Here is a 6,343-nt window from a genome sequence, read left to right on the forward strand (position 1 = left end):
CAGATTGCAAGACAAGCAGACAGCCCACCTGAAGCATTACTCTAATGAGGCTGAACAGAGCTGTGGATGCATGAAAATAGAATCAATGGAAAACCTTTGGACAAAGTAGGAGGTTTGGGATGGAGAGAGAAGAGAGACCTGAGAAAACTCCCCGAGATCTTAGAAAGTCGCTGCAGGATAGTTGTACATGGGAGGGTCAGGGTCAGAGATTCGGGGCAGGGGAGCTGTCTAGAGCACCAAGCTGAGTCAAACACACACGCACACGCACACACACACACACACTCACATGCAGTACAACCTTTATACCAGATTCTACTGGGGAGTAAAGAGTCCCTCAAATATATTTGTTTTGCAATAGCTGAATTTTAGCACCTTAAAATGATGGTTCTCAACTTTGGCAATCATCGGAGAATCATGTGAGGATCTTTATAGAAATGCCAATACCTGGGTCCAAACCTACACAACTGAATGGAATTTGGTGGGGGTGGATCCCAGATGTGGATGTTTTGGAAAATGCTTCTCCGATGATCCTCCCACGAATCTAGATTTGACAAACACCGCCCCCAAACATTTTAAATTTAACTTATTTTTTATGAACTGATTGCCACTTACACTAAAGAGTCAGGATCCACAATGCTTTAATTTGCCATTTAGATGTCTTCTTTCTCTGCTGTTGCTGTCCACCATTCCACCTCTAGGAGCCATCTGTCCTCCCTCCTCCTCTACTGTGTTCTCAATTGAATCTTCCAATGATGTTCTGATTAACTGGGAATCTGCTAACCAGACATGTTAGAATTGCGGTTCACGATCATTCTATCCATTTGGAAGTCCTCTGAACTTCCAGTTTCAAGGTCTCCAAGTATTAAAATGTCTGTAGCTCTTAGGTCATGAGGATTGAGAACTGGGAGCCCAGAAACATAAAACATGGACAAGAGGGTAGGCCAGTCCATTGGGTACATGGCAGCCTCACAAATCTTAAACTGTGGAGTTTGAGCAAAAGCCCAAGGGAATCTACTAGATATGGAAAGACAGAACAGAAACAACCCAGATCACTGAGACCTGTGTTTTAATACTGTCTCTCTCATCAGCTGTGTGATCTGGGGCCAGTTATTTTACTTCCCTGGACCTTGGTTTCTTTACAAAATAAGGGAGATGGGCTAGAGGGTCTAAAAAGCTATGAGAAAAAAAAAAAAAGCTATGAGATATTTCAAACAGAAGTTCGTATAGAATAACATAACATTTAAGTATGTGCTTGTCACGCACTCTAATAACTGCTATTATTTTGCCATATTAGCTTCTTTATATGTTCTTACGATACCTTTGAAGCCTCTTCTGAACCCTGGCCTAATCCCATTCTCCTCTCTTCATCTCGAGAAACAATCATTATCCATTTAATGGGGTTTATCATTCTCATGTGTATTTTTGACACCCTATGCCTGATGGCAAACAACGTCTCACATCGTTTTACTTGTTTTTACACTTGAAATGAAGGGGATGGCTATTCTCATCCTTTTCCGGTTTGCTTTTCTAAAATTTAATTCCATGTTTGGAGGTTAATCCATGTTGATGCAAGTGGCTCTGGTTTATTCTGTATAATGTCCTGTTAAATGAATATACCATTCGATTTAGCCATCCTTCTGATGATGGGTCTTAAGTTGTTCAGAATAGAGAAATTCTAAGGTGCCCACCAGTTTGCGCCTTCTAGAATTTGACATAAAAATACAATTTTTCTGAAGAAGTTTTGTAGCAACATCTTTGGCTTTTCCCATTGTTCTCAGGTGTCCACTTTTTCCAGTGGTACCTTGTGGGGGTGTGTGAGATCTCCAGAAGCCTAATCTTGGACCAACAGGGTCATCCAGATGGTTAGTAAGGACCAGAGAGGCTGCATCATGCAGTGATTAAAAGCACCGACTTGGGAACCAGTCACACTTTGTTTTGCATCCTAGCTTTGACATCTGTGAGTTGCATGGTTCGGGCAAATGATGTAACCTCTCTGAACCTGAATTTCCTCGTCTGGAAAATGGGGAAAACAACTTCTATCCCATAGGGTTGGCATGAGAATTCAAAAAGATAATGCATGTAAACTACTGGGCAGCATGCCTGCCGCCTAGTAAGTGCTAGACAAAGTGATAAGAGATATTATACAGAGAGCTATAAGATAGATATATGGCAAGGGAGAGCACACTGTCATGACCAGAGCTCATGTTTATTGTATTCTCTAAGGCATTTCCAGCTCAACATGATGCCTAACACATAGTTTACACTTAATAAATATTTGCTCAACAAAGAATGAGTTTCTTACAAAATTAACCATACTTTTACTCTATGATCTGATCGCACTACTTGGTATTTACGCATAGGAATTGAAAACCTATGTCCTCACAACCACCTACACGTGGATGTTTGTAGCCGCTTTCTTTATACTTGCCACAACTTGGAAGCAACCAAGATGTCCTTCAGTAGGCAAATGGATAAACTTGGTACATTCAGACAATGGAATGTGATTCAGTCCTAAAAAGAAATGAGCTATCAAGCCATGGAAAGACATGGAGGAAACTTCACTGCATATTACAGAGTAGAAGAAGCCCATCCGAAAAGGCTACATCCGAAAAATGTATGATTTCCATTCTGGAAAAGGCAAAGCTATGGAGACAGTACAAGATCAGTGGTTGCCAGGGGTGAGAGGGGGAAAAGGATGAATAGGCAGAGCACAGAGGATTTTTAGGGCAATAAAAATATGCTGCATGATACTATAATGATGGATGCATGTCATTATGCATTTGTCCAAACCCATATAATGTACAACACCAAGAGTGAACCCTAATGTAAACTCTGGACTTGAAGTGATTGTGATGTGTTAATGTAGGTTTATCAGCTGTGACAAATGCACCATTCTGGTGGCGGGTGTTGATAATGGGTGACGCTGTGCATGGGGGAATGAGAGAAAGCTTTCCCCCTCAATTTTGCTGTGAACCTTAAACCGCTCTAAAATACAGTTTAATTTAAAAATAGAATAAGCAAGTATGTAAATATATAAGTGAGACTATTGGAAAATGCATTTACCCGTGGGATCGAAGAAAGCGTAGCCTATGAAATGACATAGAGGAGGCTTCCAGTGGTTCCTATCAGAAAAGTTTGAGGCAGAAAAGTTAAGAGAATTTTTCCTGAAGATCAAACATCCTGTCATCTAAATCAGTCGCTTCTTTCAATCCCCCAAAACAATCTTGCTGAAGCTTTAGGCAAAGAATAGCCCCAGCTTACAGCTCAGATATTACCTACAGTTCTTCTATTTGTCACTGTCACAGCTCCCGGCCCTAATTACTCCATCCTGTCTGATCAGAGTTCATTCTCGAGACAGCCTGACTTCTTAAGTGAATGTCCACGTTTACCCTGGAATAGCAGGCACTTCCTGGCCGGCTCCTTCCAGACAAGGAGCCTCTGTTCGCCTTGGGACTGGGGAGGAAACAGCCTCTGACTGTCCCAGCTGGTGAGTGAGGAGCCCCAGCCCTGGGACAGCAGACCTTACACACATATTTTTGAACCGTGGATGGGAAGCAAACCAATAGGTTATGAGGTTTCCAGTCTTTTCAAAAGCAGCACTTAGCAATAGCGTTCACAGGCTAGCCTTTAGTACAACAAAAATGCCTATCTATCAGGAATTCTTTTTCAGTAGTAGAGAGTTTGCAAAGGTGTGTCATTTCTGAAAAACAGAGCTTCTGACAGGAGCTCGTGCTGAAAAACGGTGGAGTATTGTCATTGTTCTGTTTTACTTTGGAGGTTGTGTTTATATCCTGCTTCAAGCCTTTAAAAATACCGTAGATATGTTTGAGATTGTACTAGTTTACTTGGCTCCTATTTTAAAAAAAAGAAGATAACTTGTGTTTCTGCCTGACTTAGAGGTTAGTAAATTGAATGTGGCGGGTTTGTGGTCTTTGGTCTGCGCAGTGTAAATACATTCAAATCCCTGCTTTGAATCAGCTTTTGCCTGCCTTGGGGGTCAAACTGGGGCCTTTTGTTAGGGGCCATCCTGAGTCGGGGGGAGGGCCAGGGAGGTGGAGGAATGACAAGTATTACAGGACTGTAGATTGCTATTGTCTCACAAGCAAGCTCGTACAACTAAACTCCTTTCTTCTGTTGAGGAGAAGCTGGATGAAGCAGGAGAGGGGCTCTGGGGCCTGGGGAGAAGGGAGGAGAGGTGAGAGGGGCCGGTGTAGCCACTGAGACCTGCCTGTCCCTCCCTACTCCAGCCCCTGACCCCCCCAATCCCATCGCCTTTCTGCTGACCCAGAGAGGGACTAGCAATGATGTGCTTTGCCGGTACAGAGCACTAACTGGCAGTGGCCTGCTTGAGCCGAGGCCGTTTTCTAAGCCACTCACTAATCAGACGTGACTGAGGCTCTGAAGAGAATACAGCCCAGCCTGGGTTCCACCCTCCATGCTAATGAAGAAGGCAGGGAGGTGGATAATCAAGGGAGGTGATGTGAATAATTCCACACCGATAATCCAGAGGTAATGAAATGCATCATGAGTTGTGGGTACAGCAGATTTCCTTTACCAGCCAAGGCTGTTTTATGATCAAATGAGCTTGCCTTTCCAAGCACAGAGCAGCTGACCCTGGGAGGAGCCGGGGGGCGGGCGGGGTGTGGGGGGGAGGCAGGGTTGTAGGAGGAGCTACCCTGGGATTAAGAATCCAGGCAGCCATTAAAAACAACACTTAGGAGCCTGCATAATCATGCAGGGAAATGCTTGTGATGCGATTTTAAGTGAGAAAATAAAGAAGCATGCAAAGCGAGCATTTTAGACAACCACAGCAATGGACAAAACAAACAAAACTAATCCCAAACACAACTTTATATACACAGAAGAAAGCCTGCAAAGAAATACACCAGAATATTAACAGTAGTTATCTAAGTAGTGGGACTGCAGGTGATTGCTTTCATTCTTCTCTCTGCTATTATTTTCTAAATTTTATATTAACTTGGATTATTTTCCTAATGAAAAAAGGAAGTGTACTAAAAAAAAGAATTTGGTTTGGCAGAATTCTTCCCCAGAATAGACTGTGGAGAAACAACTCCGATTCTAACTTTCTAACTAATGTGGATGGGTACCGCGTCCAGGCAGGCTAGATTTTACTGCTCAAGCTGTTAGAGGCCCCAACAGCCCTCTTCTGGATGAGAACACTTCCTCTGTCAAATTCAGACTGTATGTGAATCTCCCTGGCCTTGCTTCTCTGAGAATGGAAGAGATGTTTTCAGAGGCAGCAGCTTTTTGGCTACGTGTTCTCCTTAGGATATAACCAATTTCTACCATATTTAGTAGCTTCCTGGATCCTCCTCCTAATTATCTTTCTTTCCCAAGTTTTCTAGTTTTCAAACTAGTTTTGAAAATAACACTATCAAATTAAATGGACTCCTTATTTCACTAAGTCATGGGACTGTGGGTTTTATAGTAGATATCTAGGAGGAGATGACTGATTATTCCTCACTCGTACTAATGAGACAAACGTGGGAGAGTTGGTAGCAAATTCTTTGTTGCATTAAGCTTTTTAATTAATGAAGGGGATCTGCCACCTAAAAATAGAATCCATATTTCCTTCTACAAATGTTTGGGTGTTAAAACAGAAAATCCTTAGGAACCCTCTGAATACTCATTCCTACAATGTTGCTTTTGGCATTGAATCTGCCAGATGTTTATGCTGCTGTTGGCCATGACGTTCTTTAGGGTGGAGTGGGTGCATTGCTGGAGAGTTACGATCCCCCCTGTCTAATGGAGTTGAGTTGATTGCATTACTTAGTGCAATCTTATATCATCCAGATTTTCAAATCTTGTCCTAATACCTTAACATTCATGTTTGTGCTAATGTGTAATTATTTCACAGTTCTATATACTACCACCTAAAAAATGAGGACAGTGATGCCTTTAGTTATTCAGAGAATTAAATGAAACATGTGTGAAGTGATTAGGACAGTGTTCAGCAGATAAATTCTGTACTGGACACATCAATCAGGTGTGTGTGAGTTACAGTCCTCACCTGGAGGAAGCCAGAGGATGCTGACAGTACTCACAGACCGTCCTGAGCACTTCTTTGTCAAGTGCTATGAAGTACTTCGGAAGTTAAGTAAGTTCCTTAATGTAGTATGGAGACTGTAACAGGGTTTCTTTGTTTTGGTTTGGTTTGGCTTTTTTGGTTTTGTTTTTGAGGGATGATGGTCCAAAAGCTTATCAGGAAGAAATATAAACATTTGGGTATGTAGAATACAAAGTTGGGTACTGTCATAAAAGGGAAATTCTGAAATAGAAACTTAAAATGGCTTTCCTGTTTGTTTTTTGAAACATGCGACCT

The sequence above is a fragment of the Physeter macrocephalus genome, chromosome 7, assembly GCF_002837175.3.
Source record: "Physeter macrocephalus isolate SW-GA chromosome 7, ASM283717v5, whole genome shotgun sequence".
Taxonomy (NCBI): domain Eukaryota; kingdom Metazoa; phylum Chordata; class Mammalia; order Artiodactyla; family Physeteridae; genus Physeter; species Physeter macrocephalus.